Source organism: Lampris incognitus, chromosome 3, assembly GCF_029633865.1.
Source record: "Lampris incognitus isolate fLamInc1 chromosome 3, fLamInc1.hap2, whole genome shotgun sequence".
Lineage (NCBI taxonomy): Eukaryota > Metazoa > Chordata > Actinopteri > Lampriformes > Lampridae > Lampris > Lampris incognitus.
Window position 1 is genome coordinate 112,244,053 of NC_079213.1, and position 24,979 is coordinate 112,269,031.

A 24,979-nucleotide genomic window follows, 5' to 3' on the forward strand; every position below is an offset into this window, starting at 1 on the left:
CATAATCCAACTTCCAGAGAATATACATACTACTCCCCACCTCATGGCCCACTCTCTAGGATTGATCACCTCTTTATCTCAGACTCCACTGTATCCTCTGCAACATCCTCCAGTATTGGTAGTATTCACATTTCAGACCACGCTCACGTAATGGTCAGCACTCTCCCCTTTAACAAGTTGAACAGGACTCCAAGATGGAGGATGAATTCAAGCTTTCTTCTGGATGCTGGCTTCAGAGAATCCTTAAGAGCCCAAATAAACCTCTACAAGGAGACTAATCTACTAACATCCCCATCAATGGGAACAGCATGGGAAGCCATGAAAGCCTTCCTAAGAGGACATGTCATTCAACATGCCTCTTTTAAGAAAAAACAGAATATGGCTAAACAACTTGAATTAGAAAAACAAATCGAGACAGCTGAGACCGCCTATATACAAAACACGACGCCTACTAATTTAACCTCGCTTACACGTCTTAAATATCAATTTAACTCCATTCTCGCTGAGAAAGCAGAGTTTGCCCTATTCAGAGCCAGACAACAACAATTTGAAGAGGGAGACAAAGCAGGAGAATGCTGGCCAGATACATAAAGCAGAAGGAGACAATGAGCGCCATACCAGCGATTAGAGATCGAGGGGGGGGACCCTATTATCAGACTCCTCAGATATCAATGCAGAGTTTAGACAGTTTTACACCAGCCTGTATACTTCTGAACTGCAGGCGAACAGTGAGGAAACCCGAACCTTCCTCGGTAGTCTGAACCTCCCCACTCTGTCTGATGAGCAGCGTGAGTTGTTAGCTGAGCCCATCACTGTTGAGGAGATAGTAGAGGTCGTTAGAAGCCTACCATCAGGTAAAGCCCCTGGCCTCGACGGCTTCACAGCTGAATTCTACAAGTGCTATGCACTGGAGTTAGCCCCCATGCTATTAGGTATGTACACAGAGGCCTTTCAAAATGGCTCCCTTCCCCCCTCCCTGATGGAAGCAGTTATTACTGTGAGTTTAAAAAATGGTAAAGATCCAGTAGATTGTAAAAGCTACAGGCCCACCTCATTGCTTGGCCCTTCCACGAGCAGAGTGGGTCCAGACAGCCCTGATGTGGGGTAGAAAGCTCATGGTAACAGAGTGGAGGTCGGCCACCCTACCTCACACCAATGTAGGGTTGGTTCTCCCATCTGGGAACTGTGGCAGCACACGAGCGACTCTCCTTTAGACTCGTCAACCAGGTGGAGAAATACGAGGCCAAGTGGACGCACTATATTTCCTTCATTAGAGGCCCCGTCTAATCTGAGACAACTAATCTATATCTTAACATCTATTTATAGACTACTGTCTATCTCCCAACTATGTTTTAATTTGTTTTGTTTTTTTTAATTTCCTCTGCTGTTCCTATTGTCTTGTATACGGTTAAGACTCGTCTTATGATCACCCTTAATCCAAGTGTGTCTGTCTCTTGATATGGTCCAGTAGGCCCTGTTACATTGTTCCTTCCATCTCTGTAATCCATGTGTGATGTCATGGCCTGTATTTGTGTTAAAAGAAAATAAAAACTACTGATCATAAAAAAAAGAAACAAACAAAACAAAAAATAAAGGTAGACCTTAAACACAACTCCCACCACCATCCTCTCACACACACTTGCTTGCTTGCTGGTTGTCCATGGTGCCCGATGATGACCATCTTCTTCTATTTGTGGGTCCTTTGAGGACTCAGATAGCAGAAGATACCTGCGCAGCAGAGATGGTTTTTAAAGTGGCATGGGGGGTGGGGCGCTTCTCCCAACGCCACATGACTTGATTGTAGAGGAGATGGTTCCGATGGCAAGGGGGGTCCCTAGACGACCGGCACCTCCACACAACTGCAGGGGGCTGCCGGAAATCCAGTTTTTGGGAAACCGCCTCGAAGCGTGCCGCCACAGCTTGCTTTTGTGTTGGGGTGAGCTCCCTTAGCCTTATGTCTTCCAGACTCACCCACAAGGCAGCGGGGCAGTGGTTGATAGGTGCCAGGTTGTGTCCACCAGGGTGGGCCTTTACACCATATCTCTGGGGCCACCTGCTGCTCCGAGATCCCCTGCCAAGTTAGCCTGGGGCCGCAAGACCCCAGTTACCACGTGTGGCCACGGGGAGGAGGCCTGGCAGGAGTCTTGGTGAAGGAGAGGCTATGTACTGGCAAGGGAAGGCTTACATGCTAGCATGCTGCCCTATTCACCACAGAGGCTAGCCAGCGGCAGGCAGCAAGCTAAGGGCAGGAAGGACAAAAGCGGGTTGGAAGAACACATGCACCTTCCCTCCAACTACACACTGCTGCACTAGACGCATCACAACACCCTGTGTGTATGTACACACACACACACACACACACACACACACACACACACACACACACACACACACACACACACACACACACATCTACTCCTATATTTTCGTAATGTGTGTGTGTGTGTGTGTGTGTGTGTGTGTGTGTGTGTGTGTGTGTGTGTGTGTGTGTGTATGGTGTTAGTGTAGATAGCGGGACCGAAAACTAAAGCGTTTATGATCCTAATTCTTTTTGTTTTTTTTTATAAATTTATTTCTGATTTTTCCCTTTTTTCTCCCAATTTAGTGGCCAATTGATCCCTATTTTAATTCAAACACCCACCCTCGTATTGCATGCGTTCGCCAACTGCATCTCTCCGGCCGGCAGTCTCGAAGGAAAGCGCCTCCCCACTTTCGTGACAAGGCGAATCCAAGCCGAACCACTGTTTTTCCGACACACACAGAGACGCATTCACATGACGAACACAAGCCGACTCCGCCCCCCTCCCGAAGACAGCGTTGCCAATGATTGCTGCTTCACCGAGTCCGGCCATGATCCTAATTCTTTTTGGAGGTGGTGGGTATTGTCTCAGAGAGTAAGGGAAAAATCCCAGAAAATTAAAATTATGCATAATTATGCATAAATATGCAAAACGTGCATTTTTCTAAAAATGGCTAAAAACCACGTTTCTCGGCATCTTTGATTTTTTCCCCTATATAAAAAATAATTTCTGGGACTTAGAAATGTTTTGGCATTATGCAAAATATATGCATTTTTGCAAAAATGCACTTATGATCCTAATTTTTTTTTTTTGGAGGTGGTAGGTATTGTTCCAGAGAGGACCAGAAAAATAGCAGAAAATTAAAATAATTATGCAAATATGCATTTTCTAAAACTGGCTAAAAACCACTTTTCTCTGCATTTCAGATGATTCTGAGCACTTGGGGGGAGGGAGTTGGAGTGGGGGGGGGGTTTTAGGGGCAGGGGGAAGGCGGTTAGCTGGCAGGATGAAGTGGAGGAGCAGGGAGATTTAGACGGGTGGAGAACCAAACCGCTACATTGTAGCGGGATTCTTCTAGCAGTCGATATAAAAGCACGAAAATAAGGAACGCTTCACGAATTTGCGTGTCATCCTTGCGCAGGGGCCATGCTAATCTTCTCTGTATCGTTCCAATTTTAGTATATGTATTGCCGAAGCAATACGACTGAGCATAGCGTCTGGGGGCTATATATACACCGCCGTTTCCAAGAGAATCTCCATAACGGTGTCAATTTAAAAGCACTTTGAAAACATGACAGTCAATGCAAAGTGCAGCAAATAGGATGTAGATGGGTATAAAATGTTTGAAATGACTCTAAACGTATTTGTTTTAACACTTTTTTTTCGCGAGAGAAAGCCGTGAAGCACTCTGGGAGTTGTTGCGTCAGTCAGCCGGGATTGGCGGGTGGCGGCGATGCGACACGGCGATTGGATAAACTCGTTCCCACGAGGAACAAGAAGGTAGACCGTGTAGAATCTCACGCCACGGAGCATTATTAATAATAATAATAATAATAATTACGTGGAACAAGGCAGCCCATGTAGGACCTCACGCAGCGGTGCCCAGCAGCAAGGACAGCGCATTGGTCGACGTGACGCTACCAAGAATGATCGGAAGTGCGACCGGAAATCAGTGCCTCGAATCCCCGTTCCGTCATCAATCGTTACGATCGTAATCTGACTACCCCCCCCCACAAACTTTATTTATATTTTGCAAAATTAAACAACATCCATCAACACCGGTCTATACAGACATATATGCCAGTAAATAAAATATAAGATGAAAGAAAAAGCAATTAACTGAATAGATAAACGTGGTCTACATTCGCCGGTTAAGAGGAAAAAGGATCTGGGCCTGGTAGATGTATGGTGCCTACATAATCCAACCTCCAGAGACTATACATACTACTCCCCACCTCATGGCCCACTCTCTAGGATTGATTACCTCTTTATCTCAGACTCCATTGTATCCTCTGCAACATCCTCCAGTATTGGTAGTATTCACATTTCAGACCACGCTCACGTAATGGTCAGCACTCTCCCCTTTAACAAGTTGAACAGGACTCCAAGATGGAGGATGAATTCAAGCCTTCTTCTGGATGCTGGCTTCAGAGAATCCTTAAGAGCCCAAATAAACCTCTACAAGGAGACTAATCTACTAACATCCCCATCAATGGGAACAGCATGGGAAGCCATGAAAGCCTTCCTAAGAGGACATGTCATTCAACATGCCTCTTTTAAGAAAAAACAGAATATGGCTAAACAACTTGAATTAGAAAAACAAATCGAGCCAGCTGAGACCGCCTATAAACAAAACATGACGCCTACTAATTTAACCTCGCTTACACGTCTTAAATATCAATTTAACTCCATTCTCGCTGAGAAAGCAGAGTTTGCCCTATTCAGAGCCAGGCAACAACAATTTGAAGAGGGAGACAAAGCAGGAGAATGCTGGCCAGATACATAAAGCAGAAGGAGACAATGAGCGCCATACCAGCGATTAGAGATCGGGGGGGGGGGGACCCTATTATCAGACTCCTCAGATATCAATGCAGAGTTTAGACAGTTTTACACCAGCCTGTATACTTCTGAATTGCAGGCGAACAGTGAGGAAACCCGAACCTTCCTCGGTAGTCTGAACCTCCCCACTCTGTCTGATGAGCAGCGTGAGTTGTTAGCTGAGCCCGTCGCTGTTGAGGAGATAGTAGAGGTCGTTAGAAGCCTACCATCAGGTAAAGCCCCTGGCCTCGACGGCTTCACAGCTGAATTCTACAAGTGCTATGCACTGGAGTTAGCCCCCATGCTATTAGGTATGTACACAGAGGCCTTTCAAAATGGCTCCCTTCCCCCCTCCCTGATGGAAGCAGTTATTACTGTAAGTTTAAAAAATGGTAAAGATCCAGTAGACTGTAAAAGCTACAGGCCCACCTCATTGCTTGGCCCTTCCACGAGCAGAGTGGGTCCAGACAGCCCTGATGTGGGGTAGAAAGCTCATGGTAACAGAGTGGAGGTCGGCCACCCTACCTCACACCAATGTAGGGTTGGTTCTCCCATCTGGGAACTGTGGCAGCACACGAGCGACTCTCCTTTAGACTCGTCAGCCAGGTGGAGAAATACGAGGCCAAGTGGACGCACTATATTTCCTTCATTAGAGGCCCCGTGTAATCTGAGACAACTAATCTATATCTTAAGATCTATTTATAGACGACTGTCTATCTCCCAACTATGTTTTTATTTTTGTTTTTTAATTTTCTCTGCTGTTCCTATTGTCTTGTATACGGTTAAGACTCGTCTTATGATCACCCTTAATCCAAGTGTGTCTGTCTCTTGATATGGTCCAGTAGGCCCTGTTACATTGTTCCTTCCATCTCTGTACTCCATGTGTGATGTCATGGCCTGTATTTGTGTTAAAGGAAAATAAAAACTACTGATCATAAAAAAAAGAAACAAAACAAAAAATAAAGGTAGACCTTAAACACAACTCCCACCACCATCCTCTCACACACACTTGCTTGCTTGCTGGTTGTCCATGGTGCCCGATGACGACCATCTTCTTCTATCTGTGGGTCCTTTGAGGACTCAGATAGCAGAAGATCCCTCTGCAGCAGAGATGGTTTTAAAGTGGCATGGGGGGTGGGCTTCTCCCAACGCCACATGACCTGATTGTAGAGGAGATGGTTCCGATGGCAAGGGGGATCCCTAGACGACCGGCACCTCCACACAACTGCAGGGGGCTGCCGGAAATCCAGTTTTTGGGAAACCGCCTCGAAGCGTGCCGCCACAGCTTGCTTTTGTGTTGGGGTGAGCTCCCTTAGCCTTATGTCTTCCAGACTCACCCACAAGGCAGCGGGGCAGTGGTTGATAGGTGCCAGGGCGTGTCCACCAGGGTGGGCCTGCACACCATATCTCTGGGGCCCACTGCTGCTCCGAGATCCCCTGCCAAGTTAGCCTGGGGCCGCAAGACCCCAGTTACCATGTGTGGCCACGGGGAAGCCTGGCAGGAGTCTTGGTGAAGGAGAGGCTATGTACTGGCAAGGGAAGGCTTACACGCTAGCATGCTGCCCTATTAGCCACAGAGGCTAGCCAGCGGCAGCAAGCTAAGGGCAGGAAGGACACAAGCGGGTTGGAAGAACACATGCACCTTCCCTCCAACTACACACTGCTGCACTAGACGCATCACAACACCCTGTGTGTATGTACACACACACACACACACACACACACACACACACACACACACACACACACACACACACTACATACACACATACACACACACACACACACACACACACACACTCACTCACTCACACACACATACACTCACACACACATCTACTCCTATATTTTCGTAATGTGTGTGTGTGTGTGGTGTTAGTGTGTGTGGTGTTAATGTGTGTGTGTGTGTGTGTGGTGTTACTGTAGATAGCGGGACCGAAAACTAAAGCATCTGTTGGGGTGAGCTCCCTTAGCCTTATGTCTTCCAGACTCACCCACAAGGCAGCGGGGCAGTGGTTGATAGGTGCCAGGGCGTGTCCACCAGGGTGGGCCTGCACACCATATCTCTGGGGCCCACTACTGCTCCGAGATCCCCCGCCAAGTTAGCCTCTTCTTCTTTTTGGAGGTGGTAGGTATTGTCTCAGAGAGTAAGGGAAAAATCCCAGAAAATTAAAATTATGCATAATTATGCATAAATATGCAAAACGTGCATTTTTCTAAAAATGGCTAAAAACCACGTTTCTCGGCATCTTTGATTTTTTCACCTATATAAAAAATAATTTCTGGGACTTAGAAACGTTTTGGCATTATGCAAAATATATGCATTTTTGCAAAAATGCACTTATGATCCTAATTTTTTTTTTTTGGAGGTGGTAGGTATTGTTCCAGAGAGGGCCAGAAAAATAGCAGAACATTAAAATAATTATGCAAATATGCATTTTCTAAAACTGGCTAAAAACCACTTTTCTCTGCATTTCAGATGATTCTGAGCACTTGGGGGGAGGGGGTTGGAGTGGGGGGGGGTTTTAGGGGCAGGGGGAAGGCGGTTAGCTGGCAGGATGAAGAGGAGGAGGGAGATTTAGACGGGTGGAGAACCAAACCGCTACATTGTAGCGGGATTCTTCTAGCAGTCGATATAAAAGCACGAAAATAAGGAACGCTTCACGAATTTGCGTGTCATCCTTGCGCAGGGGCCATGCTAATCTTCTCTGTATCGTTCCAATTTTAGTATATGTATTGCCGAAGCAATACGACAGAGCATAGCGTCTGGGGGCTATATATACACCGCCGTTGCCAAGAGAATCTCCATAACGGTGTCAATTTAAAAGCACTTTGAAAACATGACATTCAATGCAAAGTGCAGCAAATAGGATGTAGATGGATATAAAATGTCTGAAATGACTCTAAACGTACTTGTTTTAACACTTTTTTTTCGCGAGAGAAAGCCGTGAAGCACTCTGGGAGTTGTTGCGTCAGTCAGCCGGGATTGGCGGGTGGCGGCGATGCGACACGGCGATTGGATAAACTCGTTCCCACGAGGAACAAGAAGGTAGACCGTGTAGAATCTCACGCCACGGAGCATTATTAATAATAATAATAATAATAATAATAATTACGTGGAACAAGGCAGCCCATGTAGGACCTCACGCAGCGGTGCCCAGCAGCAAGGACAGCGCATTGGTCGACGTGACGCTACCAAGAATGACCGGAAGTGCGACCGGAAATCAGTGCCTCGAATCCCCGTTCCGTCATCAATCGTTACGATCGTAATCTGACTACCCCCCCCCACAAACTTTATTTATAAATCGCAAAATTAAACAACATCCATCAACACCGGTCTATACAGACATATATGCCAGCAAATAAAATATAAGATGAAAGAAAAAGCAATTAAGTGAATAGATAAACGTGGTCTACATTCGCCGGTTAAGAGGAAAAAAGGATCTGGGCCTGGTAGATGTATGGTGCCTACATAATCCAACTTCCAGAGAATATACATACTACTCCCCACCTCATGGCCCACTCTGTAGGATTGATCACCTCTTTATCTCAGACTCCACTGTATCCTCTGCAACATCCTCTAGTATTGGTAGTATTCACATTTCAGACCACACTCACGTAATGGTCAGCACTCTCCCCTTTAACAAGTTGAACAGGACTCCAAGATGGAGGATGAATTCAAGCCTTCTTCTGGATGCTGGCTTCAGAGAATCCTTAAGAGCCCAAATAAACCTCTACAAGGAAACTAATCTACTAACATCCCCATCAATGGGAACAGCATGGGAAGCCATGAAAGCCTTCCTAAGAGGATATGTCATTCAACATGCCTCTTTTAAGAAAAAACAGAATATGGCTAAACAACTTGAATTAGAAAAACAAATCGAGACAGCTGAGACCGCCTATATGCAAAACATGACGCCTACTAATTTAACCTCACTTACACATCTTAAATATCAATTTAACTCCATTCTCGCTGAGAAAGCAGAGTTTGCCCTATTCAGAGCCAGACAAAAACAATTTGAAGAGGGAGACAAAGCAGGGAGAATGCTGGCCAGATACATAAAGCAGAAGGAGACAATGAGCGCCATACCAGCGATTAGAGATCGGGGGGACGGGACCCTATTATCAGACTCCTCAGATATCAATGCAGAGTTTAGACAGTTTTACACCAGCCTGTATACTTCTAAACTGCAGGCGAACAGTGAGGAAACCCGAACCTTCCTTGGTAGTCTGAACCTCCCCACTCTGTCTGATGAGCAGCGTGAGTTGTTAGCTGAGCCCATCACTGTTGAGGAGATAGTAGAGGTCGTTAGAAGCCTACCATCAGGTAAAGCCCCTGGCCTCGACGGCTTCACAGCTGAATTCTACAAGTGCTATGCACTGGAGTTAGCCCCCATGCTATAAGGTATGTACACAGAGGCCTTTCAAAATGGCTCCCTTCCCCCCTCCCTGATGGAAGCAGTTATTACTGTAAGTTTAAAAAATGGTAAAGATCCAGTAGACTGTAAAAGCTACAGGCCCACCTCATTGCTTGGCCCTTCCACGAGCAGAGTGGGTCCAGACAGCCCTGATGTGGGGTAGAAAGCTCATGGTAACAGAGTGGAGGTCAGCCACCCTACCTCACACCAATGTAGGGTTGGTTCTCCCATCTGGGAACTGTGGCAGCACACGAGCGACTCTCCTTTAGACTCGTCAGCCAGGTGGAGAAATACGAGGCCAAGTGGACGCACTATATTTCCTTCATTAGAGGCCCCGTGTAATCTGAGACAACTAATCTATATCTTAACATCTATTTATAGACTACTGTCTATCTGCCAACTATGTTTTTATTTTTGTTTTTTAATTTTCTCTGCTGTTCCTATTGTCTTGTATACGGTTAAGACTCGTCTTATGATCACCCTTAATCCAAGTGTGTCTGTCTCTTGATATGGTCCAGTAGGCCCTGTTACATTGTTCCTTCCATCTCTGTACTCCATGTGTGATGTCATGGCCTGTATTTGTGTTAAAGGAAAATAAAAACTACTGATCATAAAAAAAAGAAACAAAACAAAAAATAAAGGTAGACCTTAAACACAACTCCCACCACCATCCTCTCACACACACTTGCTTGCTTGCTGGTTGTCCATGGTGCCCGATGATGACCATCTTCTTCTATTTGTGGGTCCTTTGAGGACTCAGATAGCAGAAGATACCTGCGCAGCAGAGATGGTTTTTAAAGTGGCATGGGGGGTGGGGCGCTTCTCCCAACGCCACATGACTTGATTGTAGAGGAGATGGTTCCGATGGCAAGGGGGGTCCCTAGACGACCGGCACCTCCACACAACTGCAGGGGGCTGCCGGAAATCCAGTTTTTGGGAAACCGCCTCGAAGCGTGCCGCCACAGCTTGCTTTTGTGTTGGGGTGAGCTCCCTTAGCCTTATGTCTTCCAGACTCACCCACAAGGCAGCGGGGCAGTGGTTGATAGGTGCCAGGTTGTGTCCACCAGGGTGGGCCTTTACACCATATCTCTGGGGCCACCTGCTGCTCCGAGATCCCCTGCCAAGTTAGCCTGGGGCCGCAAGACCCCAGTTACCACGTGTGGCCACGGGGAGGAGGCCTGGCAGGAGTCTTGGTGAAGGAGAGGCTATGTACTGGCAAGGGAAGGCTTACATGCTAGCATGCTGCCCTATTCACCACAGAGGCTAGCCAGCGGCAGGCAGCAAGCTAAGGGCAGGAAGGACAAAAGCGGGTTGGAAGAACACATGCACCTTCCCTCCAACTACACACTGCTGCACTAGACACATCACAACACCCTGTGTGTATGTACACACACACACACACACACACACACACACACACACACACACACACACACACACACACACACACATCTACTCCTATATTTTCGTAATGTGTGTGTGTGTGTGTGTGTGTGTGTGTGTGTGTGTGTGTGTGTGTGTATGGTGTTAGTGTAGATAGCGGGACCGAAAACTAAAGCGTTTATGATCCTAATTCTTTTTGTTTTTTTTTATAAATTTATTTCTGATTTTTCCCTTTTTTCTCCCAATTTAGTGGCCAATTGATCCCTATTTTAATTCAAACACCCACCCTCGTATTGCATGCGTTCGCCAACTGCATCTCTCCGGCCGGCAGTCTCGAAGGAAAGCGCCTCCCCACTTTCGTGACAAGGCGAATCCAAGCCGAACCACTGTTTTTCCGACACACACAGAGACGCATTCACATGACGAACACAAGCCGACTCCGCCCCCCTCCCGAAGACAGCGTTGCCAATGATTGCTGCTTCACCGAGTCCGGCCATGATCCTAATTCTTTTTGGAGGTGGTGGGTATTGTCTCAGAGAGTAAGGGAAAAATCCCAGAAAATTAAAATTATGCATAATTATGCATAAATATGCAAAACGTGCATTTTTCTAAAAATGGCTAAAAACCACGTTTCTCGGCATCTTTGATTTTTTCCCCTATATAAAAAATAATTTCTGGGACTTAGAAATGTTTTGGCATTATGCAAAATATATGCATTTTTGCAAAAATGCACTTATGATCCTAATTTTTTTTTTTTGGAGGTGGTAGGTATTGTTCCAGAGAGGACCAGAAAAATAGCAGAAAATTAAAATAATTATGCAAATATGCATTTTCTAAAACTGGCTAAAAACCACTTTTCTCTGCATTTCAGATGATTCTGAGCACTTGGGGGGAGGGAGTTGGAGTGGGGGGGGGGTTTTAGGGGCAGGGGGAAGGCGGTTAGCTGGCAGGATGAAGTGGAGGAGCAGGGAGATTTAGACGGGTGGAGAACCAAACCGCTACATTGTAGCGGGATTCTTCTAGCAGTCGATATAAAAGCACGAAAATAAGGAACGCTTCACGAATTTGCGTGTCATCCTTGCGCAGGGGCCATGCTAATCTTCTCTGTATCGTTCCAATTTTAGTATATGTATTGCCGAAGCAATACGACTGGGCATAGCGTCTGGGGGCTATATATACACCGCCGTTGCCAAGAGAATCTCCATAACGGTGTCAATTTAAAAGCACTTTGAAAACATGACATTCAATGCAAAGTGCAGCAAATAGGATGTAGATGGGTATAAAATGTTTGAAATGACTCAAAACGTACTTGTTTTAACACTTTTTTTTCGCGAGAGAAAGCCGTGAAGCACTCTGGGAGTTGTTGCGTCAGTCAGCCGGGATTGGTGCGTGGCGGCGAGGCGACACGGCGATTGGATAAACTCGTTCCCACGAGGAACAAGAAGGTAGACCGTGTAGAATCTCACGCCACGGAGCATTATTAATAATAATAATAATAATAATAATAATAATAATAATAATAATAATTACGTGGAACAAGGCAGCCCATGTAGGACCTCACGCAGCGGTGCCCAGCAGCAAGGACAGCGCATTGGTCGACGTGACGCTACCAAGAATGACCGGAAGTGCGACCGGAAATCAGTGCCTCGAATCCCCGTTCCGTCATCAATCGTTACGATCGTAATCTGACTACCCCCCCCACAAACTTTATTTATAAATCGCAAAATTAAACAACATCCATCAACACCGGTCTATGCAGACATATATGCCAGCAAATAAAATATAAGATGAAAGAAAAAGCAATTAACTGAATAGATAAACATGGTCTACATTCGCCGGTTAAGAGGAAAAAAGTTTTGTCTTATCTGAACTCTAAACACTGTGATGTAGGGTTTCTCCAGGAAACGCATCTATTAGATCAGGAGGCAAGAAAACTACGTACTGGGTGGGTGGGATATGTGTCTGCAGCGTGTGGACCTAGCCACAATAGGGGGGTGGCTATACTGATTAACAAGCATCTCCAATATAAATGCATTAAGGAGACCACAGATGATTCAGGGAGGATCTTAGTAGTTCTAGCTGAAATACAGGGCCACTCAGTTATTCTAGCTAATGCCTACGCGCCCAACATGGAAGACCCATCCTTTATTGGTAGGTTGGAGTGTAAATTGAGGGAGATGGGAGACCACCCAGTCATCATGGGGGGAGATTTTAATCAGGTGTGGGATCCTGTTCTGGATCGTCAGCCTTCAAGGCCCCGTAGGTCAGTGAGTGTATTGAAGGATATGTGGGCCTGGTAGATGTATGGTGCCTACATAATCCAACTTCCAGAGAATATACATACTACTCCCCACCTCATGGCCCACTCTGTAGGATTGATCACCTCTTTATCTCAGACTCCATTGTATCCTCTGCAACATCCTCCAGTATTGGTAGTATTCACATTTCAGACCACGCTCACGTAATGGTCAGCACTCTCCCCTTTAACAGGTTGAACAGGACTCCAAGATGGAGGATGAATTCAAGCCTTCTTCTGGATGCTGGCTTCAGAGAATCCTTAAGAGCCCAAATAAACCTCTACAAGGAGACTAATCTACTAACATCCCCATCAATGGGAACAGCATGGGAAGCCATGAAAGCCTTCCTAAGAGGACATGTCATTCAACATGCCTCTTTTAAGAAAAAACAGAATATGGCTAAACAACTTGAATTAGAAAAACAAATTGAGCCAGCTGAGACCGCCTATATACAAAACATGACGCCTACTAATTTAACCTCACTTACACGTCTTAAATATCAATTTAACTCCATTCTCGCTGAGAAAGCAGAGTTTGCCCTATTCAGAGCCAGGCAACAACAATTTGAAGAGGGAGACAAAGCAGGAGAATGCTGGCCAGATACATAAAGCAGAAGGAGACAATGAGCGCCATACCAGCGATTAGAGATCGGGGGGGAGGGGGACCCTATTATCAGACTCCTCAGATATCAGTGCAGAGTTTAGACAGTTTTACACCAGCCTGTATACTTCTGAACTGCAGGCGAACAGTGAGGAAACCCGAACCTTCCTCGGTAGTCTGAACCTCCCCACTCTGTCTGATGAGCAGCGTGAGTTGTTAGCTGAGCCCATCACTGTAGAGGAGATAGTAGAGGTCGTTAGAAGCCTACCATCAGGTAAAGCCCCTGGCCTCGACGGCTTCACAGCTGAATTCTACAAGTGCTATGCACTGGAGTTAGCCCCCATGCTATTAGGTATGTACACAGAGGCCTTTCAAAATGGCTCCCTTCCCCCCTCCCTGATGGAAGCAGTTATTACTGTAAGTTTTAAAAATGGTAAAGATCCAGCAGATTGTAAAAGCTACAGGCCCACCTCATTGCTTGGCCCTTCCACGGGCAGAGTGGGTCCAGACAGCCCTGATGTGGGGTAGAAAGCTCATGGTAACAGAGTGGAGGTCGGCCACCCTACCTCACACCAATGTAGGGTTGGTTCTCCCATCTGGGAACTGTGGCAGCACACGAGCGACTCTCCTTTAGACTCGTCAACCAGGTGGAGAAATACGAGGCCTAGTGGACGCACTATATTTCCTTCATTAGAGGCCCCGTGTAATCTGAGACAACTAATCTATATCTTAACATCTATAGACGACTCTCTATCTGCCAACTATGTTTTTATTTTTGTTTTTTAATTTTCTGTGCTGTTCCTATTGTCTTGTATACGGTTAAGACTCGTCTTATGATCACCCTTAATCCAAGTGTGTCTGTCTCTTGATATGGTCCAGTAGGCCCTGTTACATTGTTCCTTCCATCTCTGTAATCCATGTGTGATGTCATGGCCTGTATTTGTGTTAAAGGAAAATAAAAACTACTGATCACAAAAAAAAAGAAACAAACAAAACAAAAAATAAAGGTACAGACCTTAAACACAACTCCCACCACCATCCTCTCACACACACACACACACACACACACACACAGCTTTTTCCTGGTATCGTCGTTTCTCCAGCGCAGCCCTCCATTGTTTCAGAGTCTTCACAGCACCAGTCGCAAAGTGCTGAAGATGCGATGGCGGCTTTCTCTCTTTCTTGCCTTTTCTACACAGGATCACATCTGTCTTCTTTTCATATTGTCTTTTGGCAACGCCACCGTGCTCCCTCTCTTGCTGTATTGCTGGGTGGTGTAGGAGCAGTTTGACCGGGTGCCCGTGTCTGAGTTGGGCCAACAGCAACCAACATAGACATCAGTGTTTGAGACGCTGAAGGCATCAAAAAAGTAAAAGAGGCAGACTTCCTAAAGACTTATTGCTTTGTTGGTCCTCCGTAATGGCATAAACCTTGGTTTTAGTATCAGGCAATTTGTCAGTCCTTGGTAGATTTGCGGTAGTGGATGGGAACGCGATTGGCCGTCACTACCAAGAATTAGCTTGACTGGTCAGTGGATGAATAGAAATGGTGCTTTACTGTTATATTCAGAATTTCTTCAAAAACTTAAGATTCCAATCACACCCAAAGAATATGCTATTATTTTTGATGAAATCCCCATGGGTTCTCTTCAGTTTTTAAAGAGTTGTAACCTTACACAAATGAGCATTATTATCCCATCTCATCTCATCTCATCTCGTCTCGTCCCGTCCCATCTCACCTCACCTCATCCCATCCCATCTCACCTCACCTCATCCCATCCCGTCTTCTCGTCTCGTCCTGTCCCATCTCATCTCACCTCACCTCATCCCATCCCACCTCACCTCACCCCGTCCCGTCTCGTCTCGTCCCATCCCACCTCACCTCACCTCATCTCACCTCACCTCATCCCATCTCGTCTCGTCCCATCTCATGTCACCTCACCTCACCTCACCTCACCCCATCCCATCTCGTCTCGTCCCGTCCCATCTCATCTCACCTCACCTCATCCCATCCCGTCTTCTCGTCTCGTCCTGTCCCATCTCATCTCACCTCACCTCATCCCATCCCACCTCACCTCACCCCGTCCCGTCTCGTCTCGTCCCATCCCACCTCATCTCACCTCACCTCATCCCATCTCGTCTCGTCCCATCTCATGTCACCTCACCTCACCTCACCTCATCCCATCCCACCTCACCTCACCCCATCCCATCTCGTCTCGTCCCGTCCCATCTCATCTCACCTCACCTCGTCTCATCTCATCCCATCTCATCTTGTCTCATCCCATCCCATCTCATCTTGTCTCATCCCATCCCATCTCGTCTCATCTTGTCTCATCCCATCCCATCTCATCTCATCCCATCCCATCTCATCTTGTCTCATCCCATCCCATCTCGTCTCATCTCATCTCACCTCATCCCATCTCACCTCACTTCATCTCACCTCATCCCATCTCATCTCATCTCACCTCACCTCATCCCATCTCATCTCCAGCCGCTTCTCCGGGGTCAGGTCGCGGTGGCAGCAAGCTAAGTAGGGTACTCCAGACGTCCCTCGCCCCAGCAACGTCCTTGAGCTCCTCCTGGGGTTCCCAGGCCAGATTGGACATGTAGTCCCTCCAGCCAGTTCTGGGTCTACCCCGGGGTCTCCTCCCAGTTGGACGTGCCTGGAAAACCTCCAAAGGAAGGCGCCCAGGAGGCATCCTAATCAGATGCCCAAACCACCTCAACTGGCTCCTTTCAATGTGAAGGAGCAGCGGCTCTACTCCGAGCTCCTCACCCTATCTCTAAGGCTGAGCCCAGACACCCTACGGAGGAAACTCATTTCAGCCGCTTGTATCCATGATCTCACCCTTTCGGTCACTACCCAAAGCTCATGACCATAGGTGAGGGTTGGAACCAGGACTGACTGGTAAATTGAAAGGAGAGCTTTGCCCTCTGGCTCAGCTCCCTCTTCACCCCAACGGTCCGGTACAACGTCATTAGCTCTGAGCAAATCTTTAGTGGAGACATTGATATTCGCAATAACGCATGTAGTAACAGACACATGAGACACGCTGTGGGCTGTTACACCTCCTGCAGCAAGACTCTTTTGTCTTCTATCAGGAGGCACTTACAGTGGGAAAAGGCTTGGTGTATTCTAAGCTATTATTGTATTAATAACAAAGTGAAAGAAGTACCCTTCAAGATATTAAACCAAAGTTACCCTGCTCAAAAAGTCTTGGAAAGATTTAAGCTAAATATGGAATATATACTTGTGTTTTGTGTAACTGAGATAGAGAAACTGTATTTCATTTGTTGTTTCACTCCAAGTTCTTTTGGACTGGTCTGCAGAACTGAAGGGAACTGATGGGAAAGGAGAGGCAAGAAGCAAGGAGGCATTTTGGAAAGGCAGCTCCTGTGTCCCATGCACCGCAGGACCCCAGGGGCGCTCCTTTATCTGCCCCTCCCCATGGCTGCCGAACCATGACCTCCCTTAACAAGGTCGTTATTTTTTTCTTCATTTAACAATTTCAAATGTGCGAACAACATGGCACTAAACCTTCCATATTAGAACAATAGGAGCAGGTGCATACAGAGGAAAGATAGGGGAAAAAAAGGAAAAAAATTCAAAGACAAAAGAGGTTGAAATACATAACATCAATAAAAAAATACATTAAAAAATGAACAGGGCTTTTTGTGTAAATTCTATTCTTCTATTATACTAAAAATGTTCACTGTATTTTTATTTTCCATGACTTTTTTAAAGGGCCTTTGTATAAGAAAGAAACTCTTTGTGAAATACACAAAAGTTGGGGTTCACCGTCACATATTTTGAAAAAAAATAGGAAAAATATATTCACATAAAAGTATATAAAATTTCCCAAAAATAAGAATGTTGTTGATCTAACAGTCACCTTTGCTACTGTGCACGATGAGCCCATGAACAATGTCCCTCTGAGAAAAGTCTTCCAGCTGCAAAACCCTCGGGCAAAGCCAGTCATGTAGTGCATCAAGCCGCACACTTTCAGCATACACACACTGCAAAAACAAATGATCAGTGGTTTCAGTATCATCACAAAATACACAATGATTGGGTTCAGTTCCAAATCGCTGTCGTAACAACTCACTGGATGGATAGACTCCATTCAGAATGTTACCATGGATTTCCTTTGCTTTGGGACTCACGAGGGATTTGAGATATTTAGTTCGAAACCTGCGAATAGTTTTTTTCGGCCTGACTCGTGGCCACATGGCTGTAACTGATGGGCACACAGTGAAGGCTAGAGTCAGTCCTTCTCCAGGTGTGATAGAAGTTCACTCCAGTGCTCAGTTGGAAAATGAATGTTACTTTATGGTGGTCACTACGGCTCTACAACAGACGTGTAAGTTCTGAATATGTTTAGTTTCATATATCTGTTTTTCTTCTCACTGTGTAAAGTCATTTTATAAAGACATCGCATACATCAGAATAAGGGGGGGGAAAGGTTCGATGTCAGTGTTCCATACACACGAAAGATTAGATTTTCATGTTCACCCCGAGGACAGTGTCCAAGACGCATTTTAGGGACCTGCCTCAAGGTTTCATCTAGAAACCACAAAGCTTCTGAAACAGAAAGCTCTCTGTTATTGTTAAAACCTTTCCCTCTTACGCTGCACCTCATTTAAGTCACTTAACTCGTGTTTATTTCTTATTTCAATGTCCTTAAAAAACAATCTTGAATGTTTAACAGTTAATGCCACGGGCCTCAGAGACAACCTCAAAAGAAAAGCTGTTTCCTTACTGCAAAAGTACAAGTCCACAATGTATATTCCTCCAAGAAACCCACTCAAATGCTTCTGCTGAAAACTTCTGGTCAACTCAATGGGGAGATAAAATGACCTTTTCACATGGTACAGCTAGATCTGCAGGAGCTGCAATTCTATTTAATACCTGTCTGGGGAAAGAAGCGACAACTCGTAATGGTGGTGATTGGATTATGTTACATTCACACGACTCCTCACTAATTCTGGGTGGTAATATTCATGGTTACTGTAATACAATGCAAACTAGAAACCATCCTGCACACATAAAAGAAACAGGGTTACACCTCACAGAAAGATATTCTACAGGAAACGTAATGATAGGTGGTGGACTGGAACATGGTTTTGGACGAGTGGCTTGACAGACCCCCAGCAAATTTACAGGCCCTCATCCTAAGACAGTACTGGTTAACTTCTGCAACCCTTTCCGCCTTCTTGACCCTTGGAGAGAAAACAAATCCAAATCATAGACAGTTTTCTTGGTTCAAACCAGATGATTGGTTCAAACAAAAATAATAAAAATAATGAATCAGTATCTGAACAACGATTATAATTACTAACCTACATTTACACTAACAGACTAAAATAAGTTCTGGATCAAATAATTAGTGAAACACAAACAGGGTTTGTAAGCGACAGGTCCATACATAACAATATAAGACTATGGGGACCTCATCTACGGTTAGTTGATGCTCTTGAGCTGAAGCTTGGGTCAGACATGTCAGAAGCAGAAGACACGGAGCATTCACAGAACTCCGAAGGAATAGAAAAAACGTAAATAATGTTATTCTGTAGGCTGTAGAGTGTTGATTATACCTGCCATAATAACTCCCGGTCATCTGAGAAAACTGTCAGCAGCACGACATTGCCTTGTCCAACAAGGTCTCCAAACATTTCTGCATCAACTTCTGCCCCTGTTGCATCCTTGTATAAATGTTGCATTAGGGGGCAGGCAAAACCTCTCCATGACTCTAAAAGACAGAAAGATAAAACTGAACATGAGTTTGAAGTCACCACTGTTTGTTGCCTCACGGCCAGTGTTCACATTAAATCCATTCATCAACCACTGTATCGTCATTAAATACACCTAAACTTCGCACAAAAAGTAAGGAAGTGTGTGTTTGGTAGATTATTTCTTTGTTGTAACAATCCCTCTTGGCAATATATCTTATATCAGGCAGCTGATTGTCAGCACCTGGGTTACCAGAAGCTCAAAACAAGAGTCAACAGCAGCAGCAAAATAAGCTGTTTGGCATTGGCAGAGAAGATCTGGCAAATGTTTCATGGGCGCAACCCACATACTCAGCTCTGCTGCTCATCCCACAAATGCATGTTCCTTACACATGTGTCGCCATTTAAAAGGCAAATAAACAGGCTTTCCAACGGTATCAGATTTACTGCCAAGAAGCATTGTTACAGCAAAGAAATCCAAGAGCGCCCAACTGCAACAAGATGGCGCATGGATATCTAATCCATACCGGAAGTTGTTCTTCTTCGTCTATATTATTACAGTCCCGAACTGCGCCGCCATTTTATATCCAATGTCCATAGCAGCTAAATGCACTCCTTTTACATTTTAGCTTCAAAGTTTTCAAAGCAATACATCTCAGTTCATTTCATTTCCAATTTTCGTTTTATGTAAAGCATGTGAAGTAAAATGGATAGTTTGTTATGATCGCGATCATGATCGCCAATTCCGTTATGAAAGTGCTCACCTTATTTAATCTTTGTTCAAGATTGAATCAACTAATATTCACGTGTTTGTTGATTTTCTGCATTTTTGTACATTTAACTTGTTGGGGTCAATGTTATTCCAAACAAAACATGATTGTACATAATAGCTAAAATTATGTTATTGTTATTATTATTATTATTATTATTATCATAATATTGGAAATCCATCTTTTTTATATTATTTATTTGAGGAATGCATTTACAAACATTGAAGCAATCAACAATTGCTACGATATATTATCCAAAATAAATAAATAATAATGCTCTACTGTGCTCCAGGGATGAGAGGAGCTCTCCATTTTTCTGATCATCTTCAACTCAGGTGTGCAAAATACAATTATCTGACATCAGCTGTGCAGTGTAGCACTTTTTAAAAATACAAATAATATATATATATAAATATATATTTATGCACACATACTTATACAAATACACACTGCATTATCTACACCGTTATTACCACTTACCTGCAGGATATACTTATTAGAAGTGAATGTGCATATTTATAACTTGCATTTTACATTTTTACTTGTGCAGACAGAGTATTGTAAGAGTTTATAATATATTAGGGTTTTTTGTTACATTTATATACTATATTTTTTATCTTTATACCTATATTTTCATACTCTTGAAAGACAGTAACAAACAGAATTTCCCTCCGGAATCAATAAAGAATTTCACACACACACACACACACACACACACACACACACACACACACACACACACACACACACACACACACACACACACACACACACACACAGTAAATCCCACAGGAGACGTATCTCACACTCACAGAAAACGAGTCAGACGGCATGACTGTTGGAGACCAGACAACTTCAAGTTTAAACTGAGAATATTTAACTTTCCAGTGAACAAAGAACACAATCATAAAAAGCGTTATTAATAAGAATCAAATAAACACAAAGAAAAAAGTCTTTTATGATCTTTTAGATTTCTTATCTAAAATAAAAGGTGCAATGTAGAGCCACTTAACATGTCTACTTCAAAAATAAAGCTTGAACATAAAATGGCACAACAATGTGGTCTTAAACTAAAGAGGTAGTAGACAACTTCAAAGTGTTTTCAAACTCTAATTCTGTCCATAACCATTCTGTTAGCAGGAATACAGAAACATAGTGCTTATTCTGACAGAAGCAATATTATTTGGGGAAGATTACACTGTTCCACACTGAGAAATATGAAGAGTTGCATGTACAAAATGTACAGCACATTTCAATGAGACAACAAGTCAGTTGTTCCCATGTTCATACAAAGAGCAGATCACTCTCTCTTATGCTACTACAAAAATAGGGAAATTTACACTTAGCTTATTACAAACAGAACACGGTGTTATTTCTATCCATCACCGCCATGTGAATTACACAAATATAACTCACGAGTCAGTATTTAGTTCAACCTCTCTTGATGACTAACCTCTGTGTCCTGCTGACGCGTCCTCTTTAGACTGTAGACAGGAGAATGTTTGCCTTTGAGGAGCTCCTCACACTCCTTGGTCCATAGGCGTTTCTAGCCCATTTTTGGGGGTGCTGCAGCACCCCTAAATTGAACCCCAGCACCCCTAAAATTGAAGAGATTTTTTATTTTTTACGGTATGTCCATGTTTAATAAGCTGAAGAAATGTCAAAACCATATCCAGTATATGGTTTAAACGTAATATTCTAACAACAAAAATACAGCACCCCCCATGCTTCGAAAATGGTTTGATCCACCCCCCCAAATGTATCTTGCCTGGCCGGCCAGCACTCTGGGTGCTCAGCACCCCTAAAGCTCTGATCCTAGAATCGCCCCTGCCTTGGTCCAATGGCCAAAGACCTATCCATAACTATTAAATACAAACACAACAAATATTTAAATATTGTGACAGTGGATCAAGTATACCTATGTTTAAGTGTGTTTGTTTATATAGTCTTATCACAAACATTGGAGGACTTCTAAGAGACTGAGCTCACCAGATCAAAAATACTCCGTGTGCAGTAGACACAAAATAATGACAGAATCACGAACAAAACTGGCAGAAGAAAACAGAAGAAAATATAGGGATGATAAGAGTCTGATCTGTACTCAAGACTCGGACAACTGAGCAGCTGGAAAGCTATAGGCCAACACCCACCACTGCCTGTTAGAACGCTGCACTGGAGTGTGAGAAATTGAAAGAAAAGTAACACACACACACGAATTACATTTGTACCTGTTCAAGGGATGGTTCTCAAGCAGCAACAGGCACCACCACCTCCGCAAAACAGGCATGTCAAGCTGAAATTGTTAAGTGTTTCACTTTAGTGCACAACACAAAACGCAAGCTTGAAGATGTACTTTTCAGTGTAGAAATGTACTTACAACTGAGTAGTCAAACTGTGCATCTAGGGCAATGCACAGGGCCGACTGTCCCAAAAAATAAGACAAGACCAGTTTACACCTTCAGGCTCAACATACATTTTTAAAAAGGGGACAACTGGCACTAAAATAAAACATTTACATTATATGACATCAGAAGTACACAAGGTGTAAGCATATGCCCTCAAACTTGATGAAAACTAGAATGTTGAAAATGGGTTTAAATACTTAAACATATTTGCACCACAGCTTGTAATGACCTACCATTAACATGAATATGCCACAGTCTAAGCCAAAGTCTTGGCTTGGGAAGCCCTGAATTAAGAAGAAGCACAGGTTAATACTGTCATCACTCACACATGTCAAGTGTGATCCTAGGTCGAATATAAATACCTTCAAATCCTTGGCCGTTTTCTCCGTCCAGGAGCTAATGAGGAATTAACTATTACTTCACACAAACCTGGAGATTGTGCCTCAAGTACAGACAAAGCTGCAGCGTGAGCATGACGTGGTCATTGAAATTATGCAGACCATCTGTCCACTCCTGGTATCGGTACACCATTTGGCATTTGGGGCACCTTCTATTGTAAGTTGAGATGTCTGTAATGGACATAGATACAAACATTAGGGCGTAAAATTAGCTGTATGTTATAGATCTCAAGATGTATTTAACTTACTTTCTATTACACCTTCCATGCCAACTACTCTGGCTTTTTGGGTGATTAGCTTGGCCTCCCCCAATTCAGGATTTCCTGGACACAGCTTGCATGGTTTTTCCGATGGCAGCGACTCCTTAGGGTAAGCTCTTCGAGCTGTGGCCTCTTCAGGGAGAGTGGCGGGTATTTTTTTGTTTTCGTAAACATATCTCACAGTTCTCTCCATCCCTGAAGTGGGGGGGTTGACTGACAGGGTGAGTTGTCACTGGTGATGTTGGTGGTGTGGTTGTGGTCTGAGGTGCAGTTATGAAAAGTTCTTTGCGTGTTTGAAAAAGGTGCTACTTTGCTATGTTTTTATGGGGACAGGATCTATGGGCCTTTGCACAGGGGCAATGCCAGGTGTTGTTTTTTACATTATAACTGACCATGCATGACTCGGCCCAAAGTGCTGTAGTGGTGCAATAATGGCTCATAGATGGAGGCAAATTTTATTTTGCACACCACCAAGTTCCACCAACACACATAATGGGACATGAGCTTCCTCAGCTTCCTTTTGTCTCTTTTTGCATAATTCCACCTTAGACTCTCCAAAGAACTTGTAACCATTTCAGACAGAACCTGGTGTTGCAATGGTTCTTCGCTACCAGTGGTGCCACGGTAATCAACAGAACGAATGTGTTGACACAAGCTGTGGGAGAGGCCACTCCTTTGAGCTAGTAAATGATACTGCCGACAGTCCTCCACTCGAATTTTGACACATGTTGCTGGCCCCATGTTTTTCTCTGCACATGCACCGGGACACTGAAACCCTTTGCGGTCGTCCGGACAGCATAAACGCCATTATTTTGGTCAACACATGTGCTCTTAAGATGTGATTTGGCCGTGATATCTGATTGTTGACTGTGTTTTCTTTTAATGTGTAATGTCAAATTCCTTTTGTATAGTACAAGGTTGCAGAGAGGGCAAGTCACACGGGAAGATGAAAGTTCTTGAGTGACTGCTTCCTCTGTGGTTGTAGCTGAAGGGGCGAGTGCATAAGAATGTTCCAGTAACTGCGCAATTAAGTTTTCAGATGATGACAGTGAGGACTGATGATGAGGTGGCACCACCACAACACATCTTTTAAAACAGTCACTCACATGGGGTGATACAAAGTCTTTCCGGATTATAGTCGTGTCACAAAAAGGACAATGAAAATTACCTTTGTCACTGCAAGGCATGTTGCATCTGCAGATTTTTTTTTCTGTAAAGGGAGAGATATTTGTCTTAAAAACCTTAATAGCATAACTGAGAAACAAAAAATTACTTTACATCCTATAAACAATAACTCATACAATTGTTTTTTTCCTTAATTGAAACTGTTATGACCATTTCAACAGGTGCAACATCTTATCAACAGACCTCAAACAGTGCAACTCAATTTTAACAATGCTTAAAATATGACAATCCTATACATGCACAAACACAAATATCATTAAACATTACTATAACATGTATAAGTATATGATCTCCAACAGATACTTCTAATCAACATACCATGGGAATGCACTGCATTTTCTGTGTGGTTGTTTAGGTGTCTCTGGATCACGCGCTCATTTTTGGTTAAAAATTTGGGGCAGAGAGGACACCCAAACTCTGCTGATGCAAGGGTTACGTGCCCCAGACTGGCATCTTCAAACAAAATAGAGGGGTGCATCTGTAAAAAGGAGAAGTCAATCAACATTGATATCTGGAAAACATACTGAACATCGTCCATATCTTTACAATCGAAAGGACTCATGGTGGAGGAGGCACTAGTGTGACGTTACTGTATTAGAATGTGAGAAGAGTACTTTTATTTTGAAGTTTATTTGCTCCCTCTAGCCTTCCTCACGTGGCTTTAATTCAGGAAATAGTTTGCTGCCTGATAGTCAT

The 24,979-nt window shown here is 44.1% G+C and overlaps 3 non-coding genes across 3 annotated transcripts; all 3 read right to left on the reverse strand.

Annotated features, from left to right (window-relative positions):
• Window positions 1-3,396: 3,396 nt before the first annotated feature.
• LOC130110931 (U6 spliceosomal RNA) lies at window positions 3,397-3,502 on the reverse strand. The gene has a single exon (XR_008810117.1). It is a non-coding gene; the product is annotated as a U6 spliceosomal RNA (small nuclear RNA).
• A 3,981-nt stretch (window positions 3,503-7,483) lies between these two features.
• On the reverse strand, window positions 7,484-7,589 carry LOC130110932 (U6 spliceosomal RNA). The gene has a single exon (XR_008810118.1). It is a non-coding gene; the product is annotated as a U6 spliceosomal RNA (small nuclear RNA).
• A 4,091-nt stretch (window positions 7,590-11,680) lies between these two features.
• Window positions 11,681-11,786, reverse strand: LOC130110933 (U6 spliceosomal RNA). Its single transcript, XR_008810119.1, has one exon. It is a non-coding gene; the product is annotated as a U6 spliceosomal RNA (small nuclear RNA).
• Window positions 11,787-24,979: the final 13,193 nt, after the last annotated feature.